Source organism: Mastigoproctus giganteus, chromosome 3 (assembly GCF_048544385.1).
Source record: "Mastigoproctus giganteus isolate SK-2022 chromosome 3, ASM4854438v1, whole genome shotgun sequence".
Classification (NCBI taxonomy): Eukaryota; Metazoa; Arthropoda; class Arachnida; order Uropygi; family Thelyphonidae; genus Mastigoproctus; species Mastigoproctus giganteus.
This window is the reverse complement of record NC_143577.1, coordinates 212,310,865-212,327,545: the sequence shown is the minus strand read 5'-3', so window position 1 is coordinate 212,327,545 and position 16,681 is coordinate 212,310,865. Positions and strand designations below refer to the sequence as shown.

The following is a 16,681-nucleotide window of genomic DNA, read 5'->3' as shown; positions in this document are numbered from 1 at the left end:
GCCTGAGGATTATGCAAAATTGGCATATTTTGGTAAAACGTAACTCCCTCTATATTTAATAACTGTGGCTGATATGAAACTGTCATGGTGACTTTCGAAATCTACGCATAAAAATTGGTTAAAAACAGCATTTAAGTTCTTGGAGGTAAAAATTGTGTTGGCTAGTATTATTAGTTGATGTAGATTAGATGCTTTAATCTTTTCTCTGAAAATAGTTTTGCAAGAGGCACCTAGATCTGGAACAAAATTGTTGATCCTAAACTAAGTATAATCCTGGAAAAAGAAGAAACATTTCTAGAAGGACTGGCAATCATATTTCTAACAAGAAACTTGTATTTGTGGCAAGGTATGCCATTCATATAAAACAAGCAAAAAGTAGGAACTGTTATACATAAACCAAGAACATTCCATTTCAGCACATCTGTCATACTTTCCATTTATTCCTCCAATCAACATCTGCTTCAACTATAATAGTATGGCATATGGATATTTAGGGTAAAAAAATAATAATAAAGTAATAACTGCTGTATTTTTATTAGTCGCTTTTAATGAAATTGGGGAAGGCATATCAAATCGGTCTGAAGGGGGTGAAATATAAAATTTCAAGAATATTCACTAACTGAAAATAGAGTTATTGCATGCAGATGGACAAAGAAACAGTAACTGTCATATTTCCAACAGTCCAACATTAATGAAATTTTGGGATGACACAATGACAGATCCTCTCAAAAGAGTCAAATATACAATTTTATGAAAAATCCATTCACCAAGAGTTGAGTTATTAGATGCAAACAGACTGAGATGGTGAAGACAACAGTGCTCTATGTATATTCTGATGCATGCAGCAGCTGGGGACAGGCACCTGCGAGGTGATCTGATTAGGTGTATAAGGCCTTGAATGGGTTGAGCACGCTGTATTCTGATGGGATTCTTCTGCTTGCTCAGAATATTATTATTAGCTACATGGTGCAAGGAAGCCTTATGCTACACCAGCCAAAAAAAAAAAAATTTCCGAGTTACCCTGAGTGAGTGAGTGAGTGAGAGAGAGAGAGAGAGAGAGAGAGAGAGAGAGAGAAGAAGGGAATCACCAAGAAGAGAAAAATGATGATATCCATCTCAGGACCCTGGGTGTGCCAAGCCCATACTCACCAGATGTAAGCCCCTGGGGGTACAAACCTGAGGGGGCATAAATTCAAATTGAGGAAAGACAGTTGTAGAATAGATGTGTGGAAATTTGCCTTCAGCCAGCAGGTGGTTAATGCTGGAACAAACTTCCATCTGTCACTGTGGAAGTTGATAGCTTAAATAAATTCAAGGAGGAACTGGACAAACTTTTAGAAGGAATGGTTGCGTGCAATTTTTTTGGCTGCCACTAACAAAACAAAAAAATTAAATAAAAAAAAATATATATATATATACAGAATTTATTTTGTTAAATATATGTGTTAGTTTATGGGGAAGATTATCGTAAGAGACATACCTAGATAAATCTATGGAGAACGCATAAGCGAAGTATGTTACATATACACAAAAGATAATATACAAAAAACTTATCGCTGTAAACTGCGTAACTTCTTCCGGGTCAATCACTCAAATTGAGAGGAAAAGTGTTAATTGGAAACTCCAATTACCACTGACTTTACCCAGTGTATAATTTTTTTTTTTTTAATATCCTGCGAACACCATATTTTGGTTTTCTCTGAGAGACTTAACTACCACAAAATAAAGGCAGTCATTCACGTCTACTTATGTTTACAGCTTTGTCTCTAACTTAAGGTGCACAACACAATCCGTGATGTAAAATATTACTAATGCAAAGAAATTCGTGAGATTTTCGCACAAAATTTTGAACAATCTATGCAAACTGCCCTTTTCGCGATTTGCGTTAGTTAAATTATAACAGGTCACGATCATTCTCTAACTAAAGACAGCAACTAAGATGTTCAAAGAACCAAAGCGAGCAACGGTCTGAAGTATTTTTAGTCCACTTGCCGTTTGCCAACATCCCCGTTTACAACTATAGTATTCTCTAGGATAACAACTAATAGTCTTCAAAAATTTTTAGTCTAGACTAGTCTGTCATGTTGTAGAGTACACAAACTCCGAACTGGCAGTTCACACACCATAGTTGACAGCTTCAAACTGCACGACGGCGCTTGTTTTCACTTCCGTCAATTTACGGTATTTTCAATATCGAAATGAGAAATCATTCTCAAATACTGCACGCATAAACAGAAACTGGAAAAGAAAACTTTTTTGCAGCTTCAACTTTTTAAATCAAAATATCATCAAACACGGCGTGTTTTTTTTTTTAAGATTTGATCAACACATACAAAAAAAAAAAAAAAAAAAAAACGCAGCTTACCCACTCCTCTTCATTTCCAGTGTCGACCTCCACCATCAGCTAAAGCAGTGCTCCCTTTCCACAACATACACACGCCGCCCGACACGCCCAAATTGGAACTGACTACAAACTTCAAGTAAAAATATGTGGGGCCCGGATGTACCAGAAAAAACAACTAGGTCAGGAACTGAAGTCACTAAATTGACAAGAAGCCACGAAAGTTCAGCGTTTTATGCTTTTTAAGTTATTTTTCAAAAAGAATAAATGTGTACGTAATTAGTACAGTTGGACTTCTCAAGCAATCTGTTGAAATTAGGTTAGAAATTTCGAATACGCCAATCCGCAGCTGCATACAGTAAGACAGCAAAAAACTTAAAACGAGAACTTTTGCTTTGCCGCAAATAACTCTATGAATGAAACACATAGTGGACATAGTATCTTCACTGCACAACGGTTTGGCTATTCAATAGCCTTCTACAGCTTACCCGCCGGAGGCTTTTCCAACTGTCCGACGCTAAATTCACGAGCTGGCACATCAATTTAACTAACCTTCGCGCAACAATAATAATAATGTGTTACTAATATCACAGACAGAGGCGAACTGGCCACAAGATTGCGCTCTTACCTCGGATACATTCTATTTGTTCTCCCTGGTAAGAATTTTTGACCCAGTCCGCCTCTGATCACAAATAATAAAGAGTATTGTCCTCGCCGACTTACTGGCAACACTTCGTTGAAACAGTTGTGAACTGTCCTCAGTAATAAAGGCAGTTCTCGCTTTACGAGTTCTCGGGTTTACGAGTTTTTTTTCCTCAAGTATCAAAATAAAATCGAAAATATGAACATTAATTGCAAAATATAAATGTAGAATATTCATAAATACCGAATTGCAAACCACGTGCGTAGCTATACAGTGTATACCTGCTTTACGATATTAATCAGTTCCAGAGACACCATCGCGTCGTTAAAATATCGTAATGTGAACCCAATACCACACCGTTTTTTGGTAATTCGTTTCAAGATCTCGGAGCGTGGTTTGTAAATTGTATTACTTACCAATTCAAATCATTAAACGCACTACACTTTCATCGTTATCATATGTTCCGTTATAAGAATCAATTTTAAAGGCCTTGGTGATATTTTTCTAAAGCACATTTCTGGAGGTCACGACCATAAAACAAAAACAATTTGCACTTCCCGGTTTATTGGGTTTTTCTGTTACTGCAAACAAAGATAAAACGGGTAGCAAACTATCTTCTTGCATTTGCGAAAATACCGATAGCTGGAACTGTGTATTTTTTTACGTTATTATGGTGAACTGTGTTTCTCCTTTACTGAAATCTTCAATCGTATAAAAAACAAATTTTCAGAATCTTCTCTTCATTCCTTTTTTTTTTTTTTTTTTTTTTTTTTTTAACTTGTTACTCCAAGCGAATCGTGTTAGTTGCAATTTGTGTGCGCCGTTAAAAAATGCTTATGCATGCAATCGTGAAATTTATAATTAAAAGAGAAGATTATCTTGGAAATAAACGCCTCTTGAAGCATTTCTGAAGAAGACGACTCCTTGTGCAACAAACCAACGAGTACCGAGCCAATAATGGGTGATCAACGAGTGTGCATTTAGTCGATGATGATGGTGAAGAATAAACATTCTTTAACATTTGTAAGTAATAAATAATTTCTCTATTATTATAATTTGCTTCATTTTACAGGATAAGTTTAATTTCTTTCGATAAATCAATCATTGTTTAAACAAACTAATTAGCTGACTAATTCCACTGTTGAGAACGTAACCCCCATTTTTAACCTTATGTCTGGGAAATAAGTTCCCGCTTTAAGTGTTTTCGCTCTATGAGCGCGCGCTACGAACGAATTAACTCGTAAAGTCGAGAACTACCTGTATTTAAAAGCAGGCAGTCAGGTAGAAGGGAAGTTAATCATTTAGCTTTCACCCCCCTCGTACGGTTGGATATAAAATTCTGGGGGGGGAGGCTAAATAATGATGATGTATGTGATTAACAGTAATTGAATTAAAAATCATAAAATAACAGTACTTGTTCCAATTTACTCAGGCTCTAGGGGACGATTGATCCTACTGGAACCGCAGCTCTTCTTCTGCTCTGTGTAATGTGGTACGAGTTTGGGTATTCCGACAACTAAAAAGCACATGCAATTTGAAATTTTCACGAAGACTTTCGGTTTTTGTTTTTTTTTTTTTTTTTTTTTGCGGGAAGGGAAGGGTTGTATTTATGCCATTCTAAAAAACAGTTACATTTTAAGTTCTATTTTTTATTTTAATAAATACAGCATCAATCAAGAAATGTTACAACCGAAATTCGTACACGAAAACTTAATTATTAGTTTGGCATTTCAAAAAATTCACTTTTTGTTCTCCCTGATATAATGCAACATAAGTTGACAAAAAAATAATAACTACAGATACAAATACTGTATATAATTTATATGAATATATTATATTACAAAGTTTTTATTCACATTTTATTTTCCTGAAAATAAACGTTCGTTATTATTTTTAATAAAACCTCAGTTTTCTTGAATAAAATTATTTTTTATTCAAGAAATATATTTATAACAAAAACAAAAAAAAAAAAAAGCAACGACTTGGCCCTCCGAATGAGGGCCTAGTCGTTGCTTTTTTTCTTGATTATATCCAGCTGATGAGCTGGATATGAATCAGGAAATGATTCATTAAATTCTGCATGATGATTTTCCCTAAATCATCATGCGAAATTTTTGTACCGTACAGTCTCAAGGTGAGCAGAAGCAACGAAGAGTGTCAGGGGAAGACTTCATCTAGACAACCTAATTTCCTCAACTGTATTGTCACTGTAGAGGAAATTCGGATTGTGTGAGCTGAGATTGAGCGTTTCATTACAACCCAGAGAAGAAGCGTCAGAGCATGCGGTGTACTTCAAAATCGTCACCAAAGCCTGAAAACTTGTTTATATAAATCCAGGATGGAGATGATGCTGATAATGTTTTTCGACAAACAGTGCGCGTGATTCACAAGGAATATGGGCCGGAAGGGAAGAGATTCAGTGCTGCGATCTACAGGCAGATAGACCGGGAAATGTGCTCCAAAGACTATTGAAACACATTTCCCGGGTAAAACCGCAATTTCTAGAGAAAGACAGCCGGTTCTTGTCGCACGACAATTGCCTTACCCATTCGGCACTTGTGAAGGCATTTCTGACGAAACATGGCATTATACAGTCATCCATCCACACTACTCTTCCGATCTAACACCAGAGGACTCTTTCCTCTTTCCCAAGGTGAAAACTGCCCTCAAAGGAAAGATTTCAGGATGTTGAGCACAAAGAAACATGTAACTGCTGAACTGAACACCATGTTTTTGGTCGCCTTCTCTGACTCTTCAGAAAATTTTAGAACGGTGTAATAAGTGTATTTAATCAGGTGGTGATTGACTTTGAATAAAAATAAAACAATTTTTGAACTCCTTCACTTTGTGTTCTTTATATTGTACCAGTCCGGCAACTTTATTGACACACGTATTCGTCGAAGTGTACTCTGTTGAAGTGAATTCTTTCAAGCGTGTCTAATACTGTTATTGACAGGTTTATGAAAATTGCTTCAACGTAAAACGAATCCCGAGGGGGGGGGGGACTGAGGATTAAAAAAAAAAAAAAAAAAAAAAAAAAGGTCCATATTAACGATTCATCCACTTTTCCGATTTTTAAACATGGACACACGGGAGATGTACTCCTTATTACAAAAGGCATATTCCACGGCTTATTTTCCCAGTCTCCCCCCAGCTGCTGCACAAAACAACCCCAAACCCACTTTAACAAGTACGCAGTAGGATTAAAACTTGCTGCTTTGATACTTGGAACGCTTTAAAAACATCTACTGTACTTGGAAGTAACTGACAGTCGGAAGTTGCGTATAAAAGAAACCGGTATCTGTGCGGTTTTCCTAAAATAAAGTCGACAACGCTAATTCGGAATCCAGGTAAAATTTAACTTCCAATATAGAGTGGACAATCCTCATTACAATCTCCACTGATATAGCTCAAGAAAGGGGTGAAGACAACAGGCGCTCAGCATAACCCCGGGGGCTCACATCTGGTGAGTATGGGCTTTGCACACCCAGGGTCCTGAGCTGGATATCATCATTCTTCTCTTTCTTGGTGATGCCCTTCTACTTCTGACTCTTTTCTCTCAGGGTAATTCAGAAATTTTTTTTTGGCTGATGCAGCATAAGCCTCAGGCTTCCTTGCAACCACATGGCTAATAATAATAATAATAATATACATGCGAAAGCGCGTAAATATGATCGGGTAGAAAAATTCAATTTAGTCGAAGTCCTGTCGAGCTTTCGCTCACCCGAAATGTTCAATAAGGTCACCAAACTTTACTTTCGGCTAAATTTCTTTCAATAATTAACACTGATTGGTCATTCAGATGAATGTGCAGTTAGTTATAGATCTGCAGCCGTTCTGTAAAAATTACATATCTCAATAACCAAATTGTACTTGTTTTTATTTCAACAAACTCTGAATTGTAAAACCTAACTGGGCGAGGCATATCTTGAGGTACCCAGTTGACTTTCGCCGGCTGTTAAATCCGCAACTGCAAGCACTTTTTCTTCAAAAGCAAAAACGCCGAAATTTATATGCAAATTCTTTTATTATTATTAATTTTTGAATCATCATGAAACCTACTACCATGTTATGCATAGGGTGCCTGTCATATTCAATATGCAAACACTAAAAATTGTAGGCGCCTCCGTAGCCAGGTGGGAAGGGGCAGCAGTGCATAGCACACGCTTCTTGATTAGACCGGGGTTCGAGCCCTTCACCACCAAATACAGAGGATGCGGAAAGGTCATGGCATGGCACCGCATATCCCGGAGCAATATGGCCTTAGTTGCTAATGCTCCTAAAAACCAAACAACAGCAACTAAAAATTGTATATCAGGCAATCGAAAGCTGAAATGCGCGAATTAGAAAAATGTGTTTACTTGTTTGTAAACACTTGTCTACTACGTTATCTAAAGGCTGATCTAAGATGTGCAAAAGGGAGAATCTGAAAATTCGTTTCTCCTTCATTTGCGTTTATTTATTTATTTTTTCCCAGCTCATTCCGCTTCCTCACGCCCACATGACTAGGAATCCAACATATCATACTTAACTAAGCTCAAAAAGTTCTTTGATTTTGTTTCTGACAGAGTTATTAGTGGATGTGCAACAGGGTGGTTTCTGTTGAAAGCCATTACAGCACACAAAGAGTCAGTATACATTAGGGCAGGGAAAAGTTCGTACCTTCTGCTGTCATCCAGAGCCAGTATGACTGCACATAACTCAGCAGTTACATGCAATCTAACTAGAGAAAACTCAAGTTTTTTTGAAAGCTTACGAAGATCGATGCCTCACCTAATAAATACTGTCTTGGTTCTATCCATCTATACTGGTATCTATTATTCTTTTCAGATCTATGAGATGCACGTATCTTGTAAGGTTAGCACTGCAAATTGTTGTTTGCACCACTGGAGGAGAGAAAGATCTATATTAAAGGAAAAACAGGTAGTCAGGGAGGCTCAGAGGTTATACTTTTTGCAGAGATGTAGCTCATATCTATTTCTCATTCAGCACCATTTAACTCCGATTGGCTGATTCGGTTTGTAATCAAATCTAATACACTGCTGAAGATAAACCATTTTCCTGTTTGCATAGCAAGTGGATCACTGCTGATGATTCGGGGAAGGGTTTTTACTTTCATAAAGGTGACTAGAGTGGTCTCAGCCAGTTATTACAAGAAATCTTTGGAAAACAATGCAAATAAAAACAGCAAAGACATCTTTACTTATGTAAACTTTAGAAGTAAGGGGATGAATCAGATCGGTTCACTTGATATGGAAGGTTTAACTGTTGACGATCCTGCTCAGGTAGCTGACAAATTGAATGAGACCCCAAGGCCTGTTTTCCAAAACTGAATGAGTATTTTACACCATAAGGAATTCTGTAAAGAAGTGGAGGAGAAGTTTATCAAACATTAACAGGGAGTTAAATGATTTTGTAATAACTGAGAGCAAAGTGAAGGAGAAATTGTTGAAGTTAGACATAAGAAAGGCACCTGGGGGTGGATGGGAGCCAGTTATATTAAAGGAGGCAGCAAAGGAAGTAAGAAAAACCTTAGCCTTAATTATGTTGGGCCCATTGTTGTTTTTCATATTTATCACTGATATTGATGAAGAGATATCAGGTTTAATATCCAAGCACCCTTGGATTCAAGGGATGTCCCCATGGACTGGAGATATGCAAATATAACCTCAATTCACAAAGGGGATCAAAGAGTGACACGGGTAAACACAGACCTGTTAGTTTAACTTCTGTTCCAGGGAAAATAATGGAGTCACTGGTTAAAGAAGCATTGCAGGATCATCTAGACACGACCACCATTATAGCTCAGATGGGTTCGTTAAGGGGAAGTCTTTTCTCACCAATTTTATATTGGATACTACGATGTGGTGACAAAGGAACTGGATGGAAAATATAATTTTCATGTCATATACTTGGATTTCAGGAAAGCTTCAGAAATTATTATGATTAGCCATATGTTGCAAGGAAGCCCAAGGCATTTGCTACACCAGCAAAAAAAAAAAAAAAAGGTGTTACCCTGAGAGAGAGAGAGAGGAATGGGAAGGAATCACCAAGAAAGAGAAGAATGATGATATCCAATTCAGGACCCTGGGTGTGCCAGGGTCCTGAGTTGATATCACCATTCTTCTCTTTCTTGGTGATTCCCTTCTATTTCTCCCACCCCCCTCTCAGGGTAACTGAAATTTTTTTTTTTTTTTTTGATTGGTGCAGCAAAAGCCTCTGCTTCCTTGCACCATATGGCTAATAATAATAATAATATTAGAAGCTTTCCTGAAATCCAAGTATATGACATGAAAATTATTTTTTGCATCCAGTTACTTTATATTGTTGCACATAGAAGACTGCTATAAAAATTGGAGCAGTATGGCATTATGGGCAAGTTGCTGCTATGGATAAAGGGATGGTTGAATGGGAGAAGACAGAGTGATAATCAATGGACACTGCTCTTAGTCCACAAAGAGCAATGGACACTGCTCTTTGTGGATTAATGTCATTAGTTGATTTCCCCAAGGTTAGATGTTGGGCCCATTGTTGTTTTTCATATTAATCAATGATATTGATGAAGATATATCAGACTTAATATCCAAGTTTGCAGATGATATGAATGTTGGCAGGGTTTTTAATGATAGTATGCTACTGCAACAGGATCTAGAAAAAATTGGGCATATGGGCTGAGAGGTGGCAACTGAGGTTGAACATTGACAAATGCAAAGTATTCCATATGGGTAGCAGTAACCCCAGAGTAAGGTACCAACTATGCAGTACTATGCTTGGGTAGTGGTGAATGAAAGAGACTCGGGGGTTATTGTTCAGTCAGATATTAAGTTTTCTGACAGTGCAGACAGGCTGCCAGAGCAGCTCAGTGGTTCTGTCAATGATATACAATAATTTTGCTAGCAGGGATAAGAAGGTGATTATCCCTTTGTATAAGGCAATGTTCAGGCCTTGAGAATAGGTCTCGAGGCCTCATTTTAGGAAGGATGTGGAGTTGCTGGAACGAGTACAGAGAAGGGCTTAGGTTCTGCAAATTGCAGCATCCAGAACCTACATACCTGTGAGGTGATCTGATTGAGATGGATAAGGTTTTTAATGGTTTGAGCGAGCTCAGTGCTGATGGAATTCTTTCTCTTTTTCAGATTACGCACCTGGGGGGGGCATAACTGCCATCTCTTGTTGTGGAAGTTGATAGCTTAAATAAATTCAAGGAAAAACTGGACAAACCTTTAAGAGCTAATGGATGGGTGAAATGAGAAGTGATTTTTTTTTTTTTTTTGGCTGATGCTGTATAAGCTTGCTTTCTGGATCATATGTCTCTGCTAATGCTAATTTGAACCATATATACTACGAGTATATATAAACTTGTATGCACCCCATTATATAGTCATATAATATAATGGGGTGCAGGACTTTTTCTGCCAGAACATCATTCACTGAGATAACATTAAAAATCACTGCCACTAGATTTGCTTGGCACCCAGGCCATAATAAAAAGCTTACTGTTATAGTCGAATAGCAGTTTGTATACATAAAATCTGCATTTTATGTATGACAGAATATATTTGCACTTCATGTTCTGTACATAGTTCAATATTTTTTGCATTATCAACACGTTAACTAAGAAATGAAAACAGATTACTTTCAACATATAAAAGCTCAAAGCACACCAACAAATATAATCATGCCTGGACAAGCAAAATTGATGCCAAGACTTAAATACTTCAAAGAAACTTCATATAAAGATTTAAAAAAAAAACCAAAAAAAAAAAAAAAAAACCACCTTTATATGAATATATAAAAAGAAGTACCATATTTTCTCAAATACCCCACACCCTTGAATGAGCTTTGCATCCTATTTTTTAAGAAACGAAAAAGGGAATAAAAATTGTAAATTTATTTTTCAGTTTTTCACTAACCTTGAAGGTCCATAATAGCATACTATTAGTACACATGTAAGCTACCTTACAATATCTTACAGATGACATTCACTAGTAAAGAAAATCAAACTTAGAAAGAATCTGAAGCTGCATGAAAAAAATTAGGAGAGTTCTGTCAAGTGAAGGGACAGTGACAACTAAACATGACTCATTACCAACTACCTTATATTTCCATTGAGTAGTAAATAATAATGGTGTTCTCTATTTTCAGTTTAATCAAAAATCACACAATCAGAAAACAAGAATGTTAATTTCCAAACGAGAGACTAACTTTTTATGCAGTTTTTCTTTTAGGCTACAGTCAGACTTTAAATAAATGAAAAAAAAAAAAAAAAAAAAAATACTGAAGTATATAAAGAAGCTGCATTTTTATTCACCACAGCCTTTAGAAGAAACTTCAAGTTTCTGATTAAATTTACAAATAAGCTATGCACCAAATTTTAGTTGGAGATATTTAAACAGCATAATGATTCGTTCTTTTTAGCATAACCTTCGAATAATGAAAAATATAAATATCAAATTTTTAAAAAAATTAAAAATGTAAATCGTAAATATTTTGGCATTTCACGTCATGAAAAAAAAGTTAATGTGAGAGAGAGAGAGAGCTAGCCCTTTTAATTTCAGGAATCTAAAAAAAATTACTATTAATGCCTTTACAGAGCTCTGATGCCACTTCCATCACAGTACACCATGAACTAAATCAGCAGAAGTATGTATTCATGGGCAGATTATGATTCAAATACGTTACAGTTTAAACACTAAAGAGACCTGTGCCATCATTCTAAAGAATAATTATGGGGAGCAGCAGCCTGTAAATGAACAAGCATTTCATGTTGATTTACTGGGTACTCTTTTGTCACTGAACTTTAACAATTTTTCTTAAAACTACATTGTTTTTCGAAAAACTCTCCAAGAGTATTTGATTCCTTTTGTTGTCAGGAATCTACTGTAGAATTTTTAACAAACAATTCTAAATTACTCTACATATATTGTTACACATCTTCTATTTGGTTTGAAAATATTCTTCTTCTAATCCACAGTTAGAGGAACAATATTTCCAAATAATTTCAACTCCTTGAGCAGATCAATTTCATTAATATTACAAAAATCAATCTTGCAAAGACATAAGATCTTTTAAAATCACTAATATCATAAAAAATCAAAAAATACTGAGATAAAATTCAAATAAATTTTTATTAACACAAGAGCAGAGTTAATAAAATCTGTTCTGAATAATTCTTCTGCATCAGCATTAATCTGATTGCCAATTCATATTTGAACATTTTTCCTTTTCTTAAATCCTGGAATTACATTCAAGTCCTTGCATAGTTATAAGGCTGTGCATAAAACAGTCTGAAATTAATGTGAGTAATATTCACTAAAAAAAAGAACCAATGCTTTTAAAAACTCAAACATGGTTGGGAGACTTTTCATAATAATTTTCTTTAACAGTAATGGAGGCATGTGATGCTGGTCCTTGAGGATGTCACAGACATTCTCTCAGATATGCTAGACAAGCTGTACTTGCTACCTGGGAGTCTAAAACGCTGATGGAACTGATATTCGGGTGACACTCAAGTCAAGTGGACCCAATTTCAGCGAAGTCCGGATGGTCTGTGACAGCCAAATCCTCTGCCTGCACCTTCATGATGGTGGGACAGTAATCCTAGGTATAACCTCCATGCACAAGCACATGGTGGGTGACCACCCAGGTGTGAACCAACGTAAGCAGGGGTAGAGGTGTGGCGCCCACACCACATGGAGGAATGCCACCCCTCTGTGTTACCAGGTAGTACTAGGTGGTAGATGACTCACATCAACTGGAGCAATACCACCACTTTGCTTATTGGAGGCTTGAAGTGGTGAAACCCATGTTTAGTCTCCAGAGCAAAGTTTCGGTCAACCCTTCCCCATCTCTTTCATCATGCAGTATGATTGATGATTTTTGAGGTTATGATGAACATCGTGGCGAGATCCAATCTTCCTTACATTTCGAGAGTATGGCTCTAAAACAGTGTTCGAAGGCCGGCCACTAGTTAGTACACCGGACTGAACCTATTGGTAACTCTTTAGGAGGCTTCCGGATCAGCTAGTGTATAATCTTGCTACCTCTACTCTGCCAGATAGTGACTGGAGGGAGTCCGAGTAGTGTGTGTATGCGGGGGACATTGTCAAGGCTTCATTATGTCAAGGATCTGGGTATATTCTTACCATGTGTACACCACATCCAAAAATTTCATTACTTCATACAGCATGTCCCACCCACTTTTTCTCACTATTGACTACACCATAAATTGACAAATTAATAGAGTAAGCTTATCTGCGAAAAGATTTAAACCTCCCACACACTTCCTAATTCATTTCACAAATATACGTGGTCTCAATTCTAATCTCAACGATGTCCATTTCCACTTGCAGTCTGCCAAACCCCATGTACTTTTTCTGACAGAATCTCAGTTATCGCTTGATTCAGCTACTGTTCATCTCAGTTGCCCAAATTATTCGCTGTATGATTCCTTTAACCTCAAAGGTGGTACTTGTGCATATGTCCGTTCCAATATTCCCTGTCAAAGACTAGGTAATTTGTAATCTCCTCTTTTCGATCTTCTCTGGCTTAAAATCTCTCTACCTCATTGTGTCAAATTCATCTGTTGTCTCTACCTTTCTCCCAACTCCACTAATCACTTGGAGCTCTTTGACTTCCTCTCTTTGCAACTTGAATTTCTCCAGTCCAAATTACCTAACAGTGAAGTAATTTTACCTTGGTGACTAATGTTCACAACTCCAGCTGGCTTCTGTTTTCTAGTCACACCGACCCAGCTGGTCAAGATGCTGAGGCTTTTGCAATTACTAATGACCTTACACAGATTGTTCATTTACCTACAAAAATACCAGCCGATCCTAACCATACAGCCAACACACTTGATCTTTTTCTCACAAACAACCCTTCTAAGTACACGGTCGAAGTGAGAGGTCCTTTAGGCACCTCAGATCACAACTTGGTGATTGTCTCTTCTCCAATGGAGCCTTTATCTCATGGCTATTCCCAACCTCATATTGCTTGGCTTTACAAGAATGCAAAATGGGATGACCTGCGGGATTTATTTTCTTCTTTTCTTTGGTCGGATTACTGTTTCAAAACTTCTGATGTCAACATTTGCTCTGATCGTGTCAGTGAAATTATTCTTGTAGGAATGGAATCCTTTATTGCACACTCCACTTTAAAATCTCGTCCTTTATCTAAACCTTGGTTTTCCATTAAATGTGCTAAGGCTGTTCAAGAGAAGAATGTTGCATATCGTAATTGGCTTGTTTCTAATTCTTCAGTTTCATTTTCTGCCTACACCAAAGCTCGCAACAATTGTAAGGCAGTTATTAATCAGTTCAAACTAGAGTTTGAACAGCCTAAGAGTAGAAAATTTGCTTCTTGCCCTAACGGTAGTCGAGCATTCTGGTCTCTTGCTAATGCTATTGGCGGCTACTGTTACCCATCTCTGCTCCCACCTCTGTCAAAACCAGATGGTCCTGTTGTCATTTCAGCCAAGGATAAGGCTGACCTGCTAGCATCCCATTTTTCTTCCAACTCATGTATTAATGATCTTGGTAAAACACCTCCCACCATTCCAGAGTCGCTCCATTCAATGCCTCCTGTTGTCTTCTGTCAAAAGGATGTCGGAAGGATTTTGACGAATCTTGATGCTAAGAAAGCTCCAGGTACTGATGGTATTTCTCCACTTGTTCTCAAAACCTGTGCTCCTGAACTGACTCCTGTTCTTTGCCACCTTTATTCACTTCCTTATTCCAAAGGTGTTTTCCCTTCTGCTTGGAAATTTGCTCATATCCAGCCAGTTCCTAAAAAGGGTGACAAATCCCTCTCATCCAATTATCGTCCCATTGCAATTACTTCTACTCTTTCTAAAGTAATGGAGAAATCAATTAACCACCAACTCTTAAACTACCTAGAAACCTACCGTCTGATCTACGATCGAACGTATGGATTCCGCCAGTGTCGATCCACTGGTGATATTCTGGCTTATGTTACCCATTTATGGACTAATTCAAATGAAAAGTTCGGTGAAGCTCAAGCAGTTACTCTCGATATATCAAAGGCTTTCGATCGTGTTTGGCATAAAGGTCTTCTGAACAAGCTTCTGTCTTATGGTTTGCCTACTGTTTTTTGTAATTGGTTATCCAATTTTCTCTCTGATCGCTCACTGAGGGTGATGGTAGATGGCTCCCTGTCTTCTAACTTCTCCACTAATGCCGGTGTCCACCAAGGTTCAGTTCTTTCCCCCACTCTTTTCCTCTTGTATATTAATGACCTTCTTCCATTGACTGGAAATCCTATCCATAGTTTTGCCGATGATAACACACTGCATTCCACTTTCCATTTCGAGAAACCTTGCCCCGCTCAATCAGCTTCAACTTCTTGAATATCAGCTACCAATTCCTTAAATGCCGATCTCCAGGTAATTCTCCAGTGGGGCAAAAACAACTTAGTTGATTTCAATCCTTCTAAAACTCAATACTGTCTTATATCTTGCAAAAAGGATTCTTCTGTTCCTATGCTTATCTTTGGTGACACTCCGATTTCTAGGCAAAATGATATTTCTTTTGGGAATTACCCTGACTTCAAATCTCTCTTGGCACAAGCACATTACAAATATTGCTTCCTCCGAATGTAAAAAGCTTGGTTTTCTTTTTCGCTCTCAGCATTACTTTTCTTCCAAACAGCTGCTCACTCTGTACAAATCGCAAATCCACCTTACCATGGAATATTGTTTCCACATCTGGGGTGGAGCCCCCAAAACCTCTCTCAGGCTTCTTGATTCCATTCAGAAGAGGGCAGTTAAGTTAATTAATGATTCATCTCTAACAGAGTCTCTCCACTCGCTGTCCCATAGTCGTACTGTTTCTGCTGCATGCCTCTTCTACAGATATTTCCATGGGCACTGTTCTTCTGAATTGGCTTCTATAATTCCCGCTCTCTCCTTCAAAACAGTTCAAACATGTGCCGCCACCAGCCAACATCTATTTACTGTCCAACTTCAAACTCGCAGAACCAACTTTTCATCTTCCTTGTTTATTCATTCAACTGCCATTTTCTGGAACAACCTTCCTTTGTATATTTCCTGAAAATTACAGTCTACAGAAGTTCAAGTCTATGTCAACAAATATCTTCTTTCGTCTTCTCAACCTCCAACCCAAGCACGGTACTAAGTACTATAGTTTCTAATACCTCTCATGTTTGGGGTTTACATAAAAAAAAAAAAGAAAGAAAGAAAGAAAGCATATTAGCTTATGTAGAGATAGTAAAAAAAATTTTTTTCGGACATCCATTCTCTCTAAAAGTTTGTCCAGTTCCTCCTTGAATTTATATAAGCTATCAACGTCCACAATGACAGATGAAAGTTTGTTCCAGCAATTAACCATCCACTGGCTAAAGGCAAATTTGCACACATGTAATCTACAAGTCTTTCCTTAATTTGAATTTATGCCCCCTCAGGTTCATAATCTGGGCAAGAGGGGAATTCCATCAGAATTCAGCATGCTCAACCCATTCAAGGCCTTTATACACCTCATTCAAATCATCTCACAGGTGCCTAGTTTCCAGCCGCTGCAATTTGCAAAAATTAAGCCTTTCTTGATAAGAGTACCCCTTCATTCCCTTCACCAATCTTGTTGCTGTTCTCTGCACACGTTCAAGCAACTCTACATCCTTCCTAAAATTAGGCCTCCAGACCTGTAACAGTACTCAAGGCA

The 16,681-nt window shown here is 37.5% G+C and overlaps 1 protein-coding gene across 4 annotated transcripts in view; it reads right to left on the bottom strand.

The window, feature by feature from the left end:
* LOC150088662 (serine/threonine-protein phosphatase 2A 56 kDa regulatory subunit epsilon isoform-like) overlaps positions 1 to 16,681 on the bottom strand; it is a 258,149-nt gene that overhangs the window by 187,454 nt on the left and 54,014 nt on the right. The window contains exon 1 of one of the 4 annotated variants that reach the window (XM_090369610.1): positions 2,366 to 2,484. The exons of the other annotated variants lie outside the window; for them this stretch is intronic. The gene's annotated coding sequence lies outside the window, so the exon portion shown is untranslated. Of the gene's footprint in view, positions 1 to 2,365; positions 2,485 to 16,681 lie in introns of those variants that run through there. 4 annotated transcript variants of the gene reach the window in all.